This window comes from Leuciscus leuciscus, assembly GCF_965113295.1.
Source record: "Leuciscus leuciscus genome assembly, contig: SUPER_11_unloc_5, whole genome shotgun sequence".
In the NCBI taxonomy this organism is placed as follows: domain Eukaryota; kingdom Metazoa; phylum Chordata; class Actinopteri; order Cypriniformes; family Leuciscidae; genus Leuciscus; species Leuciscus leuciscus.
In genome coordinates this window covers 281,708-307,521 of record NW_028118542.1, presented here as the reverse complement: position 1 = coordinate 307,521, position 25,814 = coordinate 281,708, and the positions used below count along the sequence as shown (strand labels likewise).

Sequence of the window (25,814 nt, the reverse complement as noted above, 5' to 3'; positions counted from 1 at the left end):
ACATACACACTCTGGGGACATCAGAGACTTATTTTACATCTTGTCAAAAGGGGCATAATAGGGACCTTTAAAAAGTCAAGCGTCAAGAGCCCAACTAAAGCAAACGCTAACCACCATCATGGTGACTTTAAAATGCAAAATATGATTTCATTAAATTGGAAATTAAATAAAGTAAATCTGGTTAGTTTTAAGTGAAGCGTGTAATAAGTGTACGGCCATGCATTTCACCTTTTTGTTTGGCAAAATGACATCAGCAGAGGTCAAAATCTTGACATCAAATTGACATCGACACTTTGACGTCAATATGACTTTCATTTTTGACCTATTTCGTGACGTCATTTTGACATCAATGTTGATGTCATATTGATGTTAAATTGACGTCAAGGTGCCCGCTGGGTTGTGGAAGATTAAATTCGCTTTTCATACCTTATACAACAAGTAGCCTAGAAAACATGAAGATATCAGAAAATAGATTGATGGTCTCTGACTCTTTCCTCCTCGTGTCCCACATCCCTCTCAAAGCGCAGAACTGTAGGCTTCATGTGGAATCACGCGTCTTTGTGTGGAAGTAGGCTATTAAACGAAAGTTTTTTGTTGTTTTTTTAATAGATTTAACTTTATATTATTTAAGTTTCCAATATTTACTGATATTTATTTCAATGCTTTACAGGCTTTGTGTTGCTTCTTTGACGGAATTGCTCAAATTAACACTTTTTTGCTCGAATAAACCATAGACTGTAAAAAATATGGACAAAGCGTCTGTGACGTCACCCATAGACTTTCTGAAGAACGGGTTTGGAGCCGTTTATGGGGGGTATGGGCGGCGCCATCTTGGAAAATCTCGGGAAATCCTAACCCCGCCCACCTTCTGGCCAATCCATATATGGGTAAAAGGGCGGGCTTTGTGTGAGACTGGAACGATGTCATTTTCGCGTGAAGAAAGCAAAATAAACAACAATGGATGACATACAGCAGATCTTGTTCTTGCTTCCCGGCGTGTTTGTCACAAGAAGCCAAGCGCCGACATTAGGCGTTTCTCGATAGCAAGTACACAAAGTTCGGATTGCCAAGTTAATTGCCAAGTCCGACTCAGGAGAATGACTCCCGAGGACGCGAGTCCGGTTTATGGGATCAAATTCCCGCCAAATATATAGCGGTCACGTATAAAAAAATAATAAGCGTGAATCAAAATTTTTAAAACACATGTAAAAATATATTGCACAAACTGAAAAAAAAGAATGCAAAATGATCAGAATAGCAAACAACGTGGTCATGGATCAAAATATAATAAGCGTGAATCAAGAAATAACAAGCATGAATAAAAACTTTAAACACATTAAAAGTTATTTTGCAGAAAACTTAAACTTATGGTCATGCTTTCTTAAAAAGTATGTTTTCCTTGGTTTTATTACTGTGTACTTTGTGCTTTCTTGCATTTTCTGCTCATATTTTACTCTTTTGTACGCTTGTGCTGTTTTTCTCTTCGCTCTTCTTTCTATGTTCTGCGCTTGCTTTCCCAAATGTTGCAGTTCGAGTTTCATGTAAATTAGGGCAGGCTTAAGTGTCACCATTGGTCCACTAGTTCTAGATTGACAGCTACTCCTCTAGCCAATCAATCGAAGAGGGGAGTTGACGTCACACCAATGCGACTCGTGGCTACTGATGCTTATGTAGGAGTACAAGCTGTTTTTGTTTGTACAATTTCTTCAATGCCATTATAATATACTAAAATGTTATTTTTCTAATACTTTTATATACTGTTCAATTTCTTATTTGTGCTTTGTTATGTGCATTAATTAAATTAATTATTTTCGCTTGGCATACCAGCGTGATTACGTCACCGCACACTTCAGTGGGTGGTGCGCGCCCGTGATGCACTTCATTCTGAGTAAATATAACAACAAAGAAGCACTGCTGCGCTCTCTTTTATTTCATTTTTCAGGAGTGCTGCACTTACTTATACAGGGGAAGACGGCAGTTCAATTTAACTTTACAAAGACTTTCAAGCAGTAAAGCTATCTGAACTCTGGACATAAATAATTAAATGCATCTTTTTTGAGATACATGAGAATGTTAATGTGCACACTGGTAATTGGTGTTAAACAATATTACTTGGCTCATGATGTCAATATGCTAAGGCTGCTGTAAGTAAAACATCCTGCAGTTATGAAACGCTGATTGTCACACATGTCTTTGTCCTCAGTAAGACGAATCATTTGATGTAAATTTTAGGACTAAAATTAGCTTGTAAAATTTTCTGTAAACACTGAATCTCAGCACAGAAATCACAGGTGTACACAAATGTCTAATCTCATGATCTGGTACCAGTGTTCACTTTTACATTTAAAAAAAAATCCTTTAAATTTTATCAATATTTCATTATATTCAATAATTTTAGTCTGTTTCACTCTGACTACAATGACATTCCTGTTCCCCATGTTATTCAACAGTGTTTTCCCCAATGATGTTCCAGTATAATAATTCAGTGGTTCTCAACCCTGATCCTGGAGTTTCACCAGCACTGCACAGTTTTAGATGTCTCTCTAATCAAACACAGCTGACTCAACTCATCAGCTCGTTAGTAAAGACTCCAAGATCTCAGGTGGGTTTGTCAGACAAGAGAGACATCCAAAATGTGCAGTGATGGGGTTCTCCTGGGTGGTTTCTCAGATCTAAGAACAGACTTGTGTTCTTGTGGAGAAAGAATGAAAGAATGTACGTGCCCGAATGAATAGTTCAATATTATGTATGATTTTGATGCACAGAAGCAGGAAACGTAAATCATGTGTCTATCTCGTTAATCTAAATCTGGATCGCCCAAAACTGTTCCTGGAGATCTACCTATCAGCAGAGTTCAGATCCAACACACTAAACCAGCTCATTAAGCTCTTCAGGAGCACTTCAGAATGACAGTGAGTGGTGTTTGTTACAGCAGTGTTTCCCACTGTTTCTGTGTCCTGTTGCATGAAGCCAGTTTCAGTTGCTCCCCTTGTAAATTTGAGATTATTTTGAGCAAACTCTATTTTTTCGGGCTCAAGAAGGTGGATTGGTTTTTAGCGGGTTCGATCACCATGGTAACTTGCGCTGCAGGATGACCTTGAATAAAATGAATGTATTCTGTGTTCGAGATCACAAACCAAAACTGGACCAATCAGCTGTGAGTAAAGTGACATGTATCTGATGCAATAAAGCCACTCCCCCTGTATCTCTCACTCCAAATTAAAGCAGTTTAGAGTGAAATAATTTTATGTTTATATTAAATGAATTGTAATTATTTATAATTCATATAGTATATTCATATAATTGAAGAGTTCAGATGCAAAAGCCTCTAAGTGCCATCTGAAATTTTCTTCTAGAATGATCATTTTTATCAAGCTTGTATATTTAAGTTCAGTAATTTCACTTAAATGACGATTAATAGGTAATTTTCATTGCCATTTAAGTGAAATTACTGAACTTAAATATACGAGCTTGATAAAAATGATCATTCTAGAAGAAAATTTCAGATGGCACTTAGAGGCTTTTGCATCTGAACTCTTCAATTATTCTCTTAATTTAAAATTAACTCTAAAAGGGGCGATGTATCCTGAGATAAGCAGGGAAAGTGTTGGTTTAATTTCTCAGTTTTCATGTTGAAAGGGTGTTTGTTGTGAATATTTAGATCTGGTGACTTCATTCATACATTCTCTGTTTAGCTCATGGACAGCATTTAAAAACAACATGACCTCCTGTAGTGGGAAATCTACTCGCCTTCAGTGATACATTTCACATATTTACAATATTTGAGGAGACTTGCATGTTTGAAGAGTTGTTGTTAAGTGTTAGCTTATCATGTTTATGTTGAAATTTTATGGATTTAATTTTTCCATTTTCCATAATCTGCCTGTAAATGTTTGTATCTCCCAGGATACGTTTCCCCTTTGGGAGTTTAAATTAATTGGAAAAAAAGAATGCTTGTTTGGCAATGCATGTTACAACATTTTAATAACAATTTTAAAACATTTATTCTCTCATAACTTTAACTAAACATTCTTTGTAAAATTCGGTTGTAAAATGCCTATTTATGAATATATTAGCCTACTGTATCAAATTTAATATGCAAATTTCTAGGGCCTATAAATTATCAATATGACCAAAACTTTGCTGAGAAACATCGTGTACACAATCTTCTTCATGCCTTCTGTCCTCTGATTTTTTATTTTTATTTTTATTTTTTTAAGTAAGGTCCTTTTGCTCAGAAAATCTTTAATTATGTTTATAAAGTAAATGTAAGAAACATTTACTAGACTGAAGCAACTGGGGTTTATTGATTATTAATACACCATTTTTTATGTTAAAAATTGCATATATGATCCATAAAAGCCGTCTGTGTGTGTGTGTGTAATATGATACTCAACAAAAAACAGATGCAAACTTGTATATGCATGTATGTGTGTTTTTTTTGTTGAGTATCATATTTATACATCGCTTTTATGGCTCATATGCAATTCAGTGCAAATCAATGATAATTAAGAGATGGAAAATGTTCCCCAAAAGCCTATTGCGTCATATTTGACATTTATATTAACATGAAAAAATGTCAGAAGAATTACATTTTTAACATTAACAAATGGTGGATTAATATCAATAAACCCAGTTGCTTCAGTCCAGTAAATGTTTCTTACATTAATTTATAATAATCATGAATCATTAATAAATCATTTCTCAGCAAAAAATACTTTATTTGATTTTTTTTTTTTTTTTTTTTTTTTTTTGTATAAACTATCAATCAGAGGACAGAAGGCATGAAGTAGATTGTGTGCAAGAGCAAAACAGAGGCAGAAGGTAGCATTAGGAAGACCGAAACAATCACTGCATATCCAGTAAAACCTCATGGTATGTTCACTGTCAGCAACAGTGTTGTCATAATTATCAATTTAGGTTTGACCATATTGGTTTTCACTTTATTTTAATGGTCCCTTGAACACATTCTGTTGACTATCAGTACAGTTGCACATGTCTACTAACTCCCATTGGAGTGTTAATAGATTTATTAGTAGACTGGTAGGGTTAAAAAAAGTGTCTTTGTCAACAAAGTGTTTTAAGTGTCAACACACATGTCTTTGTCCTCAGTAAGACGAATCATTTGATGTAAATTTTAGGACTAAAATTAGCTTGTAAAATGTTCTGTAAACACTAAATCTCAGCACAGAAATCACAGGTGTACACAAATGTCTAATCTCATGATCTGGTATTAGTGTTCATTTTTACATTCTTTTTAAAATATATCCTTTAAATGTAGTCAGTATTTCATTATATTCATTATGTTCAATAATTTTAGTCTGTTTCACTCTGACTACAATGACAACTCTTTTCCCCCACGTTTACTCAACAGTGTTTTCCCTAATGATGTTTCTGTGTAATAATAGTGTTTCCCAACCCTGATCCTATAGTTCCCCCGGCACTGCACAGTCCTTAATCGTTGAAGTTTCTGCTTTGAACGGCTCTTTCCGTGGCTACAAAAATACAATTATTCAAAGTAGCTTTTCAAAAACTACTAATGTATTAATATGAAAGATAATAAGCAAAAGAAATGTAATAACTTCATGCTGATCTTCATTATCTTATATGCAGGGAAAACACCTGAACTTCTGCGGAGCAGTAATGAATAAAGTAACATGGTCAGCGCCGCGCTGGTGAGATTAGTTTGCTCTGTCCATTCGGTTTCGCTAGCAAACACGTCCTCCCTGCGATGTCGAGTCGGTCACACAGCTCGGTCCATTGAGCCGCACCGATGATGTCAGCACGGCACGAGCTCTGTAACACCGCTCCGTTTCGTCCCACTGAAGGTGTGTTTGGCTTCCCATACAACTCGTTACAACTAACAGACATTGCTTAAAAGAGTTTGTGAGACGCGCCAAATTAAACAGAAGTGCGGACACACAACTTCCTTTTCAAGGGAAATTAGCCATCATCAACTCCCGAAATCTCTTCTTATTTCAGTAATGCGTATGAATGAATTTCACCAAGGTTGATCAATGTTTTTCGTTTCACTAGTGTTGAGGCTTTTCAATAATTGTTGCCTAACGGCCCTTCATACTGGAGATCTCATATTTGTCTCCTCTAAAGTTTAGAAGAAATCTCAGCAACATCACACACTGCTCAGATTTCTCTCCGTAGAAACTCGGGATCGCTCACATTTGTCTATTTTGAAGTTTAGAAGTGATCTCAACATCATCACACACTGTGCTCAGAGTTTTTCCCTAAACTAAAGACCCTGGTGGTCTCATATTTGTCTCCTCCAAAGTTTCAGACAAGAATGAACATTGATCTAGTTCATTTGTACAGTATGGTGCACTGGCAGAATAGTTTTGTATAATTAGTGTAGAAATATGTGAAATGCTTATAAATCATTAAATGTTTAAGTTTTATAGACCCCATTATTACACATTTTTCAAGTGTCCAGACAAATATTGTTATCCATTTAATATGAAGAGACAATTTTATTAGTCTTTTTCATTATAAAATATATAATAAGTAAGTAAGTAAAATGTATTTATACAGCGCCTTTCACAGACTAGGTCACAAAGCGCTTTACAATAGACAATAAAACATAATAAAGAACAAAATAAAATAAAATAAAATAAAATAAAACAGATACAATTTTCAGTATATAAAAGGACAGAGATTACCCGAAAGCTAACCTGAACAAATGAGTCTTCACTTGTCCCCTAAAACTGTCCACATTCTCAGCAAACCTAAAACTGGTTGGCAAAGCATTCCATAGTCTGGATGCCATAGCGGCGAAGGCTCTATCCCCACCTGTCTTTAAACGAGTGCGTAGCGTAGATAGCAGATTATTAGACCTGAGAGACCGGAGAGGGGTATGAAGATGAATTATGTCAGCAAGATAAGCAGGGGCCTGACCATGTAAAGCCCTATAGGTTATGGTTACAATTTTGAATTGGATCCTGTAAATTACAGGAAGCCAGTGAAGGGAGCAAAGTATCGGGGTGATATGGGTGCGCCTATTTGATCTAGTGAGTAACCTAGCAGCAGAATTTGGAATAGATTGCAGTCGATGAAGAACAGATTTGTTAAGTGAGGAGAAAAGTGAGTTACAAGTATACGTATACTGTACGCTGTGAATGCTCTGCAGACCCAAGCCATTTAAGAGAATGAGTTTGTGGACTCGCAAATTAATATTAACACTATAAATATGACTATAAATTCCCTTGTCGTTTGAGGTGTAAAATAAAGCTTACATAATAAAATTATGGTAATACTGTACATATGTTACTGTCCGTCATTTATTTATTTGCCATTCGACTTTTTTTTCCAAATAAGTGCCAGATATAAATAAAATAAAATTAATACATTATTAGCTAACTGTGTGATTTGTGTATGTACATTTCTGAAATGCATAACTTGGACACAGTCACCTCTGATAACAGATCACTCTAAATTGTAATGTAGAGTTGCATTTTCTGTAAAGCTGCTTTGAAACAATATGTATTGTGAAAAGCACTATACAAATAAATGTGAAATTAATTGAAAAGTTATGGAGGGTTTTGGGTAAGTGTATCCACAACGCTGGCGTTATTATGCATCATCATCATTGTTTCGCGTTCTATGGAAGCTTATGGGTAGCAATATTCAATTTGAAATGTAATATGCAAAATGGCAATGCATTTCTGTATTTCAATTTACGTTTTCCATTACATATGTGCAACGTTTGGTGCAAAATTAAAATGAAAATGATATTATATTATTTACATTTGCCATTTCATACACTAGTTTTAATATGTAAATTGAATACATTGTTTTACGGTGTGTACTTTACTCTTAACACCTTTTACCTATTTATTTATTATTCTCAGGTAAGGTAAAGAAAGTCAAATCTGACCTAAACCGTAAGCGTTCAAAAGGTACTTACAATTTGGTCAGAAGACTCCTCTGTGGTATGTTCTCATTAATAGTCTTCCAGCATCATAAATCTCAGTAGGCAGATTTTGTAATCAATTAAATTTCTTTGAATTGGTTACTTTTCTTTTTATAATAAACAAAAATATAAAAGGCGAATACAACTTAATCGTTTAAGTATAAAATACAATAGTCATGTTTTGAAACAAAGGTGTAGTAAGCTCTGGGCTTCTTCTCTTCTGCTTGGGGTTTCTTGTCCTCAGCTCTGGGCTTCTAGGCGTCGGGGGCACTGGCGTATCAGTATCCCAAGAGGCAGTCCGTTCATCAGTCTTTTATACTCCTTGTTTACAACTGGCATTTGGTTGACACTCCTCCAAAGTTTCCCAGATCCTTCTCCAGTCAGGTGCAAGCGGTCCACCTCTTCATGTCCTTGAACTACAGTAAACTCAGCTAAGATGGCTGAGTTCATTTAAACATTTAAAGAGTCTAGCGCACACACATAATCGCAATTTTCTGCTCCTCTTAACAGAGGTTGGCACAGTCACATATACATACATAACCAATTACTGTACATCTATGCCAAAACAATATAAGCCATCTTTTACAAACAAAATAAATAACAACATTGAATGCAATGCATTACACTGGCTAAATATGTGTAACAAAAAGGCATCTATAATAAATAAGGAGGCAGGTAATTGCATTTTCTTGAAATTATACAACACCCCCTTCATGCAATTATCCTGACTCTTTATCCTTCCTTCTCATAATTGTAGCACAGACTTTGTTCACTTCATCAAACTTTACCAATAACATAGACATTTGTCCATCATTCTTAAATAGATTGGTTTGTTACAGTTCATGCAATATTTCACCCAGTTTTGTTTTCTGGTTCCCATAACAGAAATAATCAATTATATTTCTTTTGTAATTGTATTAAAATTATTTATTTATCAAGGGGCAAAACTTTGTGCTCTGCTTGTTTATCATGTATTAGGCCAATTTGGATCTCAACAAAAATCCAGTACTTCAAGCACCCGGTCCCCCCTTAGAGCCGCTGACATCTCCTAGGGTCTTTAGGGCACAAAGTTAGTATCTCTGGGGTATGATGGGTTTTCTTGCCCAAACTACTAGTTTAAACATCCCCCTTGGTTTGTACCAGTCTTGAAATGTATTCAATGTTTAAACAGTGCACAAGGTTTCTTTTTTTATTATTGCTTGAAACGTCCAGTTCCAAACCTCTGGGTCAAATATTGTCATGCAACTCATTTTCTCATTCAAATATCTTACACTAAATCCATCATTTCTTAAGCATTAACAGATTCTCAGATATCATAATTGTACCATCAAATATAAAAAAAAACCTTTTGTAGTAATTGTTGCATAAACATATCACATCCTACAATTATTTATCTGGTTAATTATGGTTACATTTCATACATTTACTATAATCAGAATAATCCAGTTATTAAACCTTTGTATCCAGAGTAATTCTTCTAATGTTTCCCTTAATATCTGAGAACACTATATATTCAAACATAAATTATATAAGTCAATAAATCAATTTGTTCCTTGTTATACATATGGTTCCCATTGTAAAGTTTGCAAACAATCTCTTAAGTTAATAATGTCCATCTTTAAACATTTTATATTTTAAATTAAATGTACAAGTTCATCTTTTAACATGCCCTACGGTCACAAGAGTTTCTTCTTCAATTAGCATAGCATATATTTTAATTTCCTTAATATATTATATACATTCAAAGTCCACTGAAGCCAATGAATTCTTTCATTCATAAAGATTTAAAAATATTTCAAAAGCAAAAACAACAACATTATTCTCAGTAATGTCTTACTATAAATGATCTTTACATCCCCATTATAAGGTTCACACTTTGTTACATCAGTATTTGGTGGCATCACACACATTTTAAATCCTCAAAAATTAACCCAATAATTAAATCATCTTATCAGAAGTTCTCACCCTAAACGTCTCCTTAGTTAAATCTAAGGTATAATCTTTTCTAACCCCAGATTTGTTTGTTACTATAGTATAATACATTTTCACATAATACAATTAAATTATTCTTTATTCATTTACAATAATATATTTCGTTTTCTTAAATCATGTATTTATCAGTCAGTAAAAACCATAAACACAACTGGCATTATAGATGCCATAAAATTATTACATTTTATGTTTACAATATCAAACACCCACTTCATAATAGTCCTTTTAGTTCTACGGTTCTTATTTTATTTATTTATTATAAATCATTAAAATAATAAAGTAATAATATTTACCAGGATTTCCCAAAAGGTTTAACTGACCCCAGCTAAGGTCTCAGTGCTGGTGGATGCAGAGCGGCCGTTTCTTACTATTACAGTCTATCTTGTTTTACAGTCTATTTGACTGAATAAGAGGCATATATAAACTATATACTGTAGGACTTCTTCTGCTATTTCCACCCCCTTCTTTGAAAGGGTTCCAGATTCAGTCAAGGCCATTTGGTGCTCTTGCATGGATCATAATGAGAGCTTGTTTGTCCTCATCTGCTCTCTTGCTGTTCTCAAACACTTCCATGATAAGCCTGCATCCAGGAGTGTCACTCAGGTCAACATTACAATATGTCTACTAGCACCTATTATTCATAATGAGCTAATTTTCAATTATTCATTTCTTTTTGTTTGTTATGGAAACATACTAAATTAACTTTAAGTTGTTTTCTCAACTCTTCTACAAGTTGATTGACCATCCTTGTCCAGTTTCTCTCCCAATTTTTCTAGTCTTTCTAGTCTTCTTTCTGCATATTAGAATGCTTTAATATAACAGATACTGCAATATTTTCCATAATCCTAATCTATTTTATGTGACTCTCATTAAATATTATTGGCCTACATGCTCCATATGCTATCATATTCGTGATTTAATATCACTCTTCGTTTCTGCTGCCAAGTACGTGCACACATTTTTTTCCCCTCTAAAAAGAAATACTGTCTATTTTAATTTTTCATTTTATCATGATATTTAGGATGATGTTTAAAAATAACCTATGTTTTATATCATTTTTCATTTCTCACTCTTACTACAAGTAGGAGGTATTAGCCTCCATGTATTTTATCTTATATTACCATTATCTCTTGGTTATTTTTCCTTCTAGCCAATGCTAGAATATTCTTCAATATTCTTCACATTATTTAATAGTTTTCAAAATATTAGTTTCATTATCACCAAATAAGTCTCCATAACTGTATTAAGACTTTTAGGATTTGCTTCTATGCCATTTTCTAAATTACATTCTTACACAATTCATATTTAATTTGTCCATGAATGTTCTTCTTAAACGTTGCTAAGACTGACTATACTGTTGCAGTGTTTACTGATGTCTTTCCATTTTCCCCAAATATTCCAGTTCTAACCAAATGTATACTTTTCTCTCTTATCGTCAAAATCTTAATTTCCTGTAATGTTCCTTTAGGGTAGATTCACCTTACAGTGAATAATCTCTGTTTACCTTCCTATTAAATATTTCTATCAGGACATTCACTTTAAACCATCTTGTTCTTTTCGTTTGTAATACTAATATCATTGGGGGTTTTTCTCCAATTTTTGACCCTAATTTACTTCACCTATATTCTAGTGCTTTATACGGTGGATTCATCAGGCAAGATTATGCAGATATGAGAATCCCATAATTTCAGTAGTTCCATAATGCAATATTCAAATGTTCTTCCTTTATGTACTATTAAATATATTTTTCCACTTTCTATATTTTATGCTTGTAGATTTTCCACATTAGCTTTATAGTTCAACTTCCTGCTTTCTTTTGCTCCCAAAAAGCTTTAGTTCACTTAAATCACTTGTACAGTTAGGCTGCAATAAAATCAACAAAATTCCAAATTGCTGCTACATCCATAATAATTTAAACAATCAATAATTATCATTTACCCACAGCAATTGATTTATATTAGCAGGATTTTTCTATATTTCAGCATTATTCTTCCTCTTTTTGGACTATTTACTTTAATTGTTTTTAATAAGTAAATTCCAAAGTATCACTCTACCCACATCAAACACTTTTAATATTTTACTGTTTTGTTAATCTTGTGCCAGCTCTTTCTCTTGGCACAGACACTCGAGGTGCTTTGCTGGTGGTCTTGTTCAGTATTTCCTTGAGGATAACTCATCCTACAGTCCTGGCAGACAACAACACACTAGGTTCTCTCATTGTTTGTTGACAATCTTCTTTTTCAATTCATCATTAAATTAACCTCAATCCTGTTAATACCTCCCTAGTTATCTCTAACTTAAGAAGCTTTTCTTCATCTTAATCATACTTTTATTGTTAATTTCAATTTCATTTGTAACCTTGTTTTTTATAGCAAGGATCAAATTCCTTTTAAATCAGAGGAAATGTTCTAATAACTCCAAGTTTCTTAATCAACTATCCTCACGTTTATTATTATTTTTACATCTGTAAATGACTAATCTATTTAATCCATGTAAGCTTATTCAGACATTTCTGACAGTCACTCTGTATGCAGTACAGTTTGTTAAATAGCTATGAAAAATATTAATTTCATTTAACACATCTTGCCTGCAACTTTTATTAGTAGGCTATTAACAGCTGTTCCTGCATTTTGATTACTCTGCTGCATATCTTAATACTTTATATCAAAACTAATTTCAATTAATCAATATTCAAACATGGTCTTTGTTCTAAATATCCTAAAACTATGTGGTCAGTCTAAAGCAGTCACTATCCTCTTCCACTGTAGTAATAATTATACATTTACTTTTGTTATGTACATCATTATTTTATCATTATAATTATTAATAAAAAAATAAAAAAATGTATTCCGACAATCCATCCACTTTTTCTCTCTCTATTTTTCTTCCGGCTTCTCCCGTTATAGGGGTCACCACAGTGGATCATCCACATATCTGTTTGGCACTGGGGTTAACAACAAATTCCTTTCCTTGTGCGACCCAGCATTGAGAGTGCACTCATGCAACAGCAGTATGGCAAGCCGTTTTAACATTTAATCATTTAAACCGACTAGTCTCTATTTTCATGCTACTAGTACTTATTTTTTAGATACTAGTATCTATTCCATTAAGTACTAGTACTTATTCAGTAGCTACTAGTGCTTATTCTTTAGGTACTAGTGCCTATTCTTTAGATACTAGTGCTTATTCTTTAGGTACTAGTACTTATTCAATAGATACTAGTACTTATTCATTAGATACTAGTACTTATTCAATAGATACTAGTACTTATTCATTAGCTACTAGTACTTATTCAATAGATACTAGTACTTATTCTTTAGCTACTAGTACTTATTCAATAGATACTAGTACTTATTCATTAGCTACTAGTACTTATTCAATAGATACTAGTACCCATTTATTAGATACTAGTACTTATTCAATAGATACCAGTACTTATTCATTAGATACTAGTACTTATTCAATAGATACTAGTACCCATTTATTAGATACTAGTATTTATTCCGAATGTTACTAGTAAGATTTTTTATTTTACTAGTCACAACTGCTTTTTTACTCGTCTTATGTTATGACTAGTCAGAGCGGCCACTGGATAGTTCAATTAAAAATCTTACTAGTAAAATCCAAAATCTTACTAGTAACATTTGGAATAAATACTAGTATCTAATAAATAGTTACTAGTATCTATTCAATAAGTACTAGTAGCTAATTTATAAGTACTAGTATCTAATTAATAGGTACTAGTATCTAATTAATAGGTACTAGTATCTAATGAATAAGTACTAGTATCTAATGAATAAGTACTAGTATCTATTGAATTAGTATCTAATGAATAAGTACTAGTATCTATTGAATAAGTACTAGTATCTAATGAATAAGTACTAGTATCTATTTAATAGGTACTAGTATCTATTTAAGAGGTACTAGTAATGACTTAGTACTAGTATTTATTGAATACATACTAGTATCTAGTAATAGTTACTAGTATCTAAAAAATAAGTACTAGTACCTAATAAATAACTACTAGTATCTAATATATATGTACTAGTCACAATTGGAATAGATACTAGTCAGAACTGAATAGTTGATATCTGAATGACAGATCCCCATAGAAGTCAATGGCAATTTTTTTTATTTGTTACTAGTAACAAAAGAATAGTTACCAGTCACTACTGGAATAAGTACTAGTATCTAATGAATAAGTACTAGTATCTATTTAATAGGTACTAGTATCTAATGAATAAGTACTAGTATCTAATAATAAGTACTAGTAACTAATGAATAAGTACTAGTATCTAATGAATAAGTACTAGTATCTATTTAATAGGTACTAGTATCTAATGAATAAGTACTAGTATCTAATGAATAAGTACTAGTATCTATTGAATAAGTACTAGTACCTAAAGAATAAGCACTAGTATCTAAAGAATAGGCACTAGTACCTAAAGAATAAGCACTAGTATCTAAAGAATAGGCACTAGTACCTAAAGAATAAGCACTAGTAGCTACTGAATAAGTACTAGTACTTAATGGAATAGATACTAGTATCTAAAAAATAAGTACTAGTAGCATGAAAATAGAGACTAGTCGGTTTAAATGATTAAATGTTAAAACGGCTTGCCATAACAGCAGGCGCTAGGACTTCCTAAAAATCCATCAACTACTATAATATGTAACCCACTTAATTACTTTAATATCTTATTTCTTGTTCACTATATTTAACATCCATATTTGACTTTTAAATAACTCCATTATAATTGTTGCATATCTTTAACATATGCAATAGTATTATATCTTTAACTTAAACAATAGTAATATTATAATGTCTGTCCCCATGTAGGAATATGTATCTTGTTATCAGTTAAAACTTCAAAGATTAAATTCTCACTAAGGTGTTAAATTTGGTCCAATATCTATTATATATTATACATTCTGTTTCCGTTTCTCTACTTTTCTCTAAGTCAAGCTAGCTTATCAGCTGTATTAATATCATATCACTGTGTTTTCTTTAAAATTGTCTGGTTGGACTAAAAGGTTCAGAAAAAGGCTTAGTCTATATAAGAGGTTAAGTCCCCCCAACATTTTTTAAAGCTTTAGAGCTAAATCAGTTAGTTTACCTGGCGGTCGATTTTCCCGTTTCTCAAAACAGTTTAAATCAAACCCTGTTTCTCCATGTATTGCTGGGTTTGTCTGGTAAAACTCCTGTTGAGCGACCTTGAGCTACTCCCCTGAGCTCTGTGTGCTAGGCTGTATCAGGAGAAACATTACTCCCCCTAACATGCTGCTTTCTCTAACTTCAAACTCAAATCTTCAGTCTTCAGTGCACATAGTTTTACAAACAATTGTACGTTTTTAAGAAACCTTTTTCCTTTTTTATGACTTTTTATCTGGCTATTAATAGTTGTTACAACATAATATATCAATCGTGCTTTATAATGTTTTGCTTTTATTTTAATTTTGAATTTTTCTTCCTCACTGCAATGTTTCCACATTTGAGGCTCTCTAACTGTAGTTGTTTGTCAGATGAATCATATCTTTTGACCTCGTCAGAAATTCCAACTTGGAATATCTTTTGCACAGAACTGCTCAACTTTTTCTCAGAAGCAAGGTATGTTTTTTTTATTTTTTTATTTTATTAATTGATATAATATTTTATCAATATCAATATTCAAATGCCCTGATGTTTTTATCTCATTAGTCTAGTTATAATTGCACTAGATACTTAAGGTAAAGTTACTGACAATACAACAGCAGTGAAGCAACACTTTAGTGACTTAAATCTCTTCTTAAAACATTTTATTTCAAGTTTTACTTGATTTTCCATTTTATTTGTTTATATTTGTATTTAAAATGTGTAGTTTTCCCTCTTGTGTTTGCCTGTAAAGCGCTTTGAGAAAGCAACTTTTAAAGGTGCTATATAAACTAAATGTATTATTATTAATACTTGGGTAAAGCTGATTTTATACAAACACATTTGTTTGTTATTTTTCCTCTATATAACTCAACGTCTTTCACATGGCTGCTTTAATTGCACTAACATTTCAGCTTATTCCCGTTTAGTTTAATAAAAAAAAATTTCTAATATGTAATGCTTCATCATTTGCTAGCAATAACATGCTTTAATGTAACCCATTAAGCTATGTATTTTATGCGTAAACCACTTCAAATTACAAAACCTAAAACTCTTAAACTCAAACTCGTTAAACATTAATAATCTTTTGTATATATACTTATTAAATCCTCAAACTTGACTTCCTAGGCAATTGTTTAACACAACTTCTACAGCTTTTAAACAGTTTTTGCTTTATTGAGTCCTCAATCAAATTATTCATTCTAAATTTCACTGTCCAGGGTGTTTCCTTAGCTATCTTGAGCGGCTGGAATGGTAGGTATTTCGACTCCTTTAAAACCTTCTGCCATTAGTATGATAGTATTATATATATATATATATATATATATATATATATATATATATATATATATATATATATAGCCTATATATACACAAAAACAGCTTTGCCTTCTTTCACAACTTCTTCAATTGGTATAGACCTCTCTTATCTAAACGTATTTATTAGATCAATTTTCCATCTATTATTCTTAGTTTCTCAGATGTTAATAAAACATCTATCAGCTTTTTTCCTTCGGTCCAAAACATTGTATCTTGTCGCTAACTTAAACATTCCATTTAATAATACTCTTTGAATTCACTATTTTCAACAGCTCTCCTAATCTAAGAAGTTTACAATATAAGTTTTTGTATAAATTTCTGTATAAAAATCCATACTTCATGTATAGTTATAATTAACTTTTTACTAATTATAGCTCATCCTTCTTGCTTATCTGTTGGTCCGACTGTTTGTACAGTATTTTATTTTATTTTTGTCTAAACTGTAATATTTATTCTTATTTCTTTTATAATATTTTCTTATATGTAAAACACTTTGAATTACCATTGTGTATGACATGTGCTATATAAATAAGCTTGCTTTGCCTTGCCTTATCTTGTTATTTTAATAAATTAATTAACAATTTCTTGCTGCTAGCCCTTAATTACATATTTTTTAATAAATTATATTTTCTTACCTTAGAGTAGCAAAGTTTTCTTGTAGAAAATCCGTTATAGTTCAGTCTCAGTCACATCTCCATTTTTTAACATTTATCAGTGTACCAAGCCCTGTTCTAAGTTACTGAAGTATTTATCATTTTCTCTGCTGTAGACATTAGTGTAGACATGAATTTTGTTCAAGACTAAAGTAGCCTATAAGATATGAAATATTCTATTTATGTTTGTTTGTTTGGCCACTTATGTAATTTACATATTACTTCATATTATTCATATTATTTAGTTATTACTATCTTTTCATTTTTTTTTTTTTTTTGACCTATATCTCTCTCAGTAATCGGTCATTATATTTGTCTTTATATCTAAGACAGATACACGTTTGTCTTGTAGTGAAATCTCGGCTCACCTATATGCATTTTCTAATGCTTTAACCTCCTGTCAGCATAGGCACTATGTGGTTATATAATTTTTAACTCCTACCTGTTTACTTATGTTTGCAGTATGACTTGACATGATTTATAAGTCTAATATTCCTGCTTATAAACTATTCTTCATTTAATTTTGGGCTAAAAGTCCCAGTGTCTTTTTCCATCTCTTCTTCTGGACTCTGGAACTTCTCTTTATCAATATTAACACTCTCTTGTCTTTTGAAGTTCTTACTTGACTTCTTACGGTACCTAAGTCTCGCTTCAGAAACTATTTTTGTTTTTAATGACACTATTACTTGTTCTAAATTTGTCACTATTCTACTTAAACCCTCAGTAAATGGGTTCCCATTATAGACTGGCTGTCTTTATATCTCTGTAAGTAAAATTTCTATAGGCACAATTTTTTAATTTTTTTTATTTATTATAATTTTTATTGTTTTCCTCTTAAAAGCATCTTCTTCATTTCTTTCTATCAGAATATTTGTATTTAGTCCTCTGTATTTACTACATTAACCTCTGACTAATCATTCAATATTAAAAGTATATAATAGCTACATTTAACATAATATTATTTGATTTCCTGCTTTCACTTTCGGTGTTGTGTATCAGAGGTATTGGAGTTCTCTGAACCCTCTAACTCACCCTGACTCTGTGGTAAAACTCTCATACGGAGGCATGGACGGCCGAAAGAGTCCTTGCGGGACATCTTTTCCCGTTTCTAAAGTTGTTACTCTTTGCATTGTTATTGTTAACAAGTTTATTGTTAATAGTTTATCTCCCATTTCCTTCATTGTCTGTTATTTGTAAATATATTCCTTCAATTACCATTTTCACTCCATCATAAACTATTAGTTAACTTTATATTAAAATAAAGTTTACCTGACTTATTTTGTTGTCAGTGCCTCCCTTAAGTTTTCATAACTATCGTTTTACAGGTCTTTCAGCCTCTAGCGTTCTGAAGTACGAGCTCTTCTCTGTAATACAGTGTGGGAGACGATCTGGCACGCACTACTGTTGGCTTTTCGAGTCTGAGCTATGTTCACAGACTCTGTCTCTTTAACCGGTACACCTATTTTACAATAAAATCATCCTGGCTCTTCCAGGACCAATAATTATACTTTCATTACACTTTTTATTTTTATTTTAATATGCCAGATAACATCCCATTTGTCCCAACACATATTGTTACAGATTATAAGTCCTACTTTTAGCCTGCATATTTCCACTTCATAAAACTGTCTTCTGACAATGTTAGGTACATTTCTTCTGTTTGTTTGAAGATATTAATATCAACTTGATATATAGCCTGTCTATCCAAGTCCGGTGGTTTAAATTCGTTTTAGCACTCTATCATTCGTAATATAGAAAAACATTTCTTAGCTGTTTGTTAACAGTCATTAATCATTATTAACCATTATTCCTTGTCTAGAAGTCTTATTCTGTAATGTTATTACATGTACACATTTTTCCACTTCATGTTAGACCTATACCTCAGTCTTTAAGTTTTAACCATTTTGGTCTATCTCTATAGAGAAGCCTCGTTCCATTTTCTAGAACCGTTGTGTCTGCCTGAAAGGCTAGTTTTCATTTTAATACATGAGAATCTCCTCATGTTAAATATCTACATTGCTGGATTTTACTGCTTGCCCTGTCATAAGCGAAGCGTCCTCCACTAACAGGTCTTATCTTTTAGTCAGTCTCTGCCTCTTACTGTCTGAGGCTAGCCGTTTGAGACTTTGTCTCTCCTTTTTCACGGCTTTCTCAATCTTTACGGCTCTCTCGCTCATAAAGTTATTTGTTCTACGCGCGTTCAACCCTTTCTGGGCTGTCTATAAATAATCTCTGTTCAACCCTTTCTGGGATTTTCCTTTAAATAATCTTTTCTAGATTATTACTTTCTGGCTAAATTTCTCTTAGTCGACTTTTGTTTTAACCCTTCTGGGTTTTATTATTATTACATTAATCTTTGCCCTGGGTCTGTATTATAACAGTAATATTTTCCCTTTCTGGGTCTGTATTTTTAAATACTATCTTTTCCAGAAGTTTCTCTTAGACGTCATTTATTTTAACCCTTTCTGGGTTGTTCCTTTAAATAATCTTTTGTAGATTATTAACATTGTTGGGGTCTTACAGGTTGCCTTTTAGTTGGTAATTTACTAGCATTCAAAGTTCGTACTCCTATACTCAAGCGTACGAGTGCGGAAGCGAATGGGCAAGCATTGCTCGATCGACCGTGGCCAGGGGTCGATGGATCAATGCCCCTAAAACGTTGGGCGCCATGTTTTACGGTGTGTACTTTACTCTTAACACCTTTGACCTATTTATTTATTATTCTCAGGTAAGGTAAAGAAAGTCAAATCTGACCTAAACCGTAAGCGTTCAAAAGGTACTTACAATTTGGTCAGAAGACTCCTCTGTGGTATGTTCTCATTAATAGTCTTCCAGCATCATAAATCTCAGTAGGCAGATTTTGTAATCAATTAAATTTCTTTGAATTGGTTACTTTTCTTTTTATAATAAACAAAAATATAAAAGGCGAATACAACTTAATCGTTTAAGTATAAAATACAATAGTCATGTTTTGAAACAAAGGTGTAGTAAGCTCTGGGCTTCTTCTCTTCTGCTTGGGGTTTCTTGTCCTCAGCTCTGGGCTTCTAGGCGTCGGGGGCACTGGCGTATCAGTATCCCAAGAGGCAGTCCGTTCATCAGTCTTTTATACTCCTTGTTTACAACTGGCATTTGGTTGACACTCCTCCAAAGTTTCCCAGATCCTTCTCCAGTCAGGTGCAAGCGGTCCACCTCTTCATGTCCTTGAACTACAGTAAACTCAGCTAAGATGGCTGAGTTCATTTAAAGTTCTAGGAGTCTAGCGCACACACATAATCGCAATTTTCTGCTCCTCTTAACAGAGGTTGGCACAGTCACATATACATACATAACCAATTACTGTACATCTATGCCAAAACAATATAAGCCATCTTTTACAAACAAAATAAATAACAACATTGAATGCAATGCATTACACTGGCTAAATATGTGTAACAAAAAGGCATCTATAATAAATAAGGAGGCAGGTAATTGCATTTTCTTGATATTATACAACAACATATTTTAACATATTTTAAGTTTGCAGTGGCTTCATAAATTAATGAAAAATATTAAAAAACAAAGTACACCTGATGCACATTTCTTTGTTCTTAATTTTCTAGAACTAGTTTAAGAATCTTGCTGTATTTATATGTAATTAATTAAGAGAAAGTACACCGCCATCTTATTCTGATGAAAGTGACTTGAACGCACTGCCGTAAACACGACTTCCCAGGAGGACTTATAGACGATGACGTCCCCGGGGGGGCCAACTTCACACAGTGATTTACAGGGTGGGAGGGGGCGGGGCCAACTTCACACAGTGATTGACAGGGTGGGAGGGGACGGTGCCAACTTCACGCAGTGATTGACAGGGTGGGAGGGGGAGGGGGAGGGGGCGGGGCCAACTTCACGCAGTGATTGACAGGGTGGGAGGGGGCGGGGCCAACTTCACGCAGTGATTGACAGGGTGGACGGGGCGGGGGCGGGGCCAACTTCACGCAGTGATTGACAGGGTGGACGGGGCGGGGGCGGGGCCAACTTCACGCAGTGATTGACATGGTGGGAGGGGGCGGGGCCAACTTCACACAGTGATTGACAGGGTGGGAGGGGACGGTGCCAACTTCACGCAGTGATTGACAGGGTGGGAGGGGGAGGGGGCGGGGCCAACTTAACGCAGTGATTGACAGGGTGGGAGGGGGCGGGGCCAACTTCACGCAGTGATTGACAGGGTGGGAGGGGGCGGGGCCAACTTCACGCAGTGATTGACAGGGTGGGAGGGGGCGGGGCCAACTTCACACAGTGATTGACAGGGTGGGAGGGGGCGGGGCCAACTTCACACAGTGATTGACAGGGTGGGAGGGGGCGGGGCCAACTTCACACAGTGATTGACAGGGAGGGAGGGTGCGGGGCCAACTTCACGCAGTGATTGACAGGGTGGGAGGGGACGGGGCCAACTTCACACAAGGCTTGTTCAACTTCACACAGCTCTGCGCAGACCGATCGGCGGCTGACTTGAAGCAGTGCATGCCGGTTAGAAATTTTGTCCGACTTGATAAAGTGCCGACGCCACGTGACTGTGACATATGCCATCAAAGTACCGCGAGAGCGATTCGAGAGTAGCCGGAGAACTCAGCCAGCGCAGCTTCTCAAGAGCGGCTGCAGGAGGGCTGATGACGACACAGCTGTTCCACGATTGGCCGGATTCACCGCATGACAACGATCACGTGTGTTTCGTGTTTATTCGAACACCTTTAGTTCCTCTAAAGCTCACAAATCAGTTTTTTATAACAGTAAACACTCTTTTCATGTAGTTGCGATGTTATATTGTGTCATGTTTATCAAATTAAAACTGATTAAAAAACGTAGACTCCACTTCATTGATAGACGCTGTATGAAGCAGTACATAAAGTATTGAATGAAAATGTCTCTGAAACATCTGTGTATTATTTGGCAAATATTGAATTTATTTCCCTTCAGCTGTGGTAAAGTATGCAAACACCACGTGAGCGGTCACTACGGGAACCAGAAAGTGTCCGACTTCACGTGTCCATTTGCAGCTCCTCCCCGCCTGCACTCGACTACTCTCAAGAAGTCCTCTCTGCAGCCTGTAGCACGATGACGTAGCTGGATCAGATCCAACACGTACTGGACGCTGTTACGCGCATGCGCGGTGGTGTGTTTGGGTGACGTCATATATGCATGCGCACTAGAAGAGAGTTCATCAGTGATGTGATCAGTTTGTATTTTAAACTTAAATTCAGTGGGGTTAAATTTTTATGTGCGTACATGTCCTGCAGACACTGAACAGCAAATTAAGAGGAACCTTATGTACAGATCACTGTGGAAAAATGAGCCATTAAAGAAGGAACTCTTACCAGACAAAATATCTTTATGCACTTTTTTTTTTTTTTTTGGACATCTGACAAGATTTATTTTCTTGATGCTGTTATTATTTTAGCATTTTCCCTTGAATGTGTACTGGTATGTTAAGTTGTTTACAGACCATATTGTATTGTAGCTTTAGGATTAACATTACAGAGACAATTACTTCCACTCAACAGCAAATATGTCCTGAATAAAATTAAATGGCTTAATTTTAAAATGTTCTGTATACACGCATTAAAAATAATAATAATACTTGCGGTGACCACATGCTATTAATCCATCAAATTTAGGTTTAAAATCATGTGATTTAAAATGTTGTAAAATTAACTATTTTGCATGTATGTAGAGAGAAACTAGGATAACTTAAGCATCACATTTATGTAAATAATTATTCATCAATAATTACTTATTACTATTTATCAGTACTACTACTACACAGGTTAGAACATCATCTCAATACAATATTGAGCATACTAATACCCTCAAAATTTATTGGTTAAAATTTTGTTTGAAAAAAACCTTCTTTGTGGAATTTTATTCCTAATTTTATTTTTGACCGACTTGGGGGTCTTTCTTTTTTACTAATGTGTGATTATAAAATTGACAAATTGCCAGTGAAACTTTCTGCCTTTCATGCTCAAGCTTTATTGGCTTGGAAACTGATCTACAAGCACAACTTCTCTCTGCACCGTTTTCTTATTTGGAATAACCGTTGTATTTTGTATAAACACAAAAGGATTTTTTTAAAAGCTGGTTTGAAAAGGGTATTGTTTTAGTTTGTCATTTGTTTAACTCTCAGGGATACCTTATGACGTATGACGAGTTTCTTCTGCACTTTAATTTTCCTGACTCCCAAGGAATTTGCTCTTGTATTTTCTGCAATCAATTCTGGTATAATTTCTTTATGTAGAAGTGTGTTGTCATCAGTTGATATGGCCATAATTAACCCAGCTGACACAGTATGTGGCAAAATTTGTTTTTTACAGTACAAAAACAATAACCAATCTATTCGTTCTCTATTTTTAAAGGAGTTTGTCACCAAATCTTGCTCTATTGCTTATTGGACTAAATGTGTTAATGACCTTGTTTGGGAAAGTTTCTGGTTATTACCTCATAAGTTTTTTGTTACAAACAAGGTGAAAGAAATCTCTTTCAAGATATTGCACAAATTCTACCCTGTCAAACATTTCCTTAGTAAGTTTAAGACATTGATGTAAGTTGCGTGTTTTGCTCTTTGCCCTTGGAAACAGTTCCCCACATTTTCTGGCATTGTAGTCGTGTGAAAAAGTTATGGTATGAAGTGTCTATGTTTATTAAGGAAAAGGTACTCTCTAATTTAGTTTTGCATTTTGAAAATGTAATTTTTGGATATTCAAAGTATGATAACAGTGTGATTAAGGAGGCTTTTGTAATTAATCTGTTAATTTTATTAGTCAAATTTCACATCCATAAGTGTAAGGTTTCTAACAAAAAGCCCCTTTTCTCTGTATTCCTTAAAGAATTTGAAAATTACTTTTCTACTATTCATTCTAGTACTAATGGAAAAGCTATTAAGACTGTCACAAAACATATTACATAAATTATTTACAAAATATCCTCCAACGTTTTGCAACACTTTGCAGTTTGAATGATGTCTTGTATGAACATGACAGAGTATGTTTTTATGTTTCCACTTTTCGATCGCGCCCGCGCCTCTCACACACACACACACACACACACACACACACACACCTCACACACACACATACAACATATTCCAGCATTGGAATCTTGCAGCCTGTTCATTATAGCCGTAATAAAAAATAATTATAAAATAGTCAACCTAACATATAAAAAATTGCACTGCTCTGCAGGGGCGATTCCAGGATTTTATAAATGGGGGGGCACAGGGGGGACCAAGAACCAGTCAGGGGGGGCACAGGGGGGACCAAGAACCAGTCAGGGGGGGGCCAATCAGAAAATTCAACTGAAAATAAATACTGGTTTAGAAAATATTAAGCACGATTTCCAAAATCTTGTGCAATGCCACGTGCTCTAATATAGATGGTATTATTTTTTTTGTATTTTGCATGGATTAGACAACACAGTTCTGTTCCAATAAATACAAAATAAAAATCACAGACATTATTTAGTCATTTAACATTATTTTATTTACTTTACTTTTTACATTACTTTATTTTCAACACAAAAATTAAGTGTGTGTTCTCAGCATGAAATGTGTCTGTTCCTGTGGGTTAACTGCACCATCACATGTATTATGCTCTGCTCTGTATTCTGCGGGGGTTTTTTTTTTGGGGGGGGGGGGGTTTGCTGGCTACCAAATAGTTTGATAAACTCATCCATGTCCAGGGACTTGGCTCTCCGTGACTCTACACTGAGCACTCCCAGGTCATATATAATTTAGTGTGTACATACGTAAACACTGACGTGTTGTGGTGTCTCTTTCCTCCTGTTTTAAAAACGCGCAACTGTGCTCGCTAATCAAACAGTGATTGACAGCACTCTGGTCCAATGGTGCGGTGGGCATTTTCAGGTTGACAGTAAATCTAGCCCAATGAGATTGGAGGGGGGGGGCACCAGGGGGGGCCAATCATATTCCAGGGGGGGCCGGTGCCACCCCGTGCCCCCCCTCTAGACACGCCCCTGCTGCTCTGTTTAAATTGTCTGCAGTATAATTCGTACATTCACAGTAAGCACCGCTCCACAGTCATATGCCACATTCACACAGTGATTGACAGGAAGGAGGCGGGGCCAACTTCACGCAGTGATTGACAGGGTGGAATGCATTTTCAATTTGCACAATGAATTTTGTTTCATTCATTGCGGGACATTTAATGAAAATGCAATTGCAAGTGTCTTAACTGTGGGTGTAAATGCAATTAAGAAAAATAACATTTGAATGATCATTTTGCTACATTATTTGTTTGAACATGTTAAACATATCTAATCATTTCTGTAATAAATTTTAATTTTACTTTTGCAACTTATAAAGCATTAAAATTTTCAATTTACATATTAAAACTAGTGTATGAAATGGCAAATGTAAATTATATAATTGAATTTTCATTTTCATTTTGCACCAAAAGTTGCACAAATGTAATGGAAAATGTAAGTTTAAATACAGAAATGCATTACCATTTTACATATTGCATTGTCATTTTGCATATTACATTTCAAATTGAATATTGCTACCCATAAGCTTCCATAGCATTCTCATTGGTTTGCTGGCATTTGGGGGGTTTCATGCGAAAGGAAAGCTGACTGTGAATAGAGCTACAGGGATGACATCTAATTCGCCACTGGTTGCCTCTAATTTATGGAAGCTTGTTTCCGCCACAAAATAAAACAATTTAAAAGATAATTGTGACTTTTTATCTCACAATTCTGACTGTTTTTCCCCTCAGAATTGCAAGGTACAAACTCGCAATTCTGA

General features: G+C 34.4%; 1 pseudogene across 1 annotated transcript in view; it reads left to right on the top strand.

Annotated features, from left to right (window-relative positions):
* The window catches only part of LOC309510221 (NACHT, LRR and PYD domains-containing protein 3-like), a 343,190-nt pseudogene that overhangs the window by 52,606 nt on the left and 264,770 nt on the right, over positions 1-25,814 (top strand). The gene's annotated exons all lie outside the window — the stretch shown is intronic.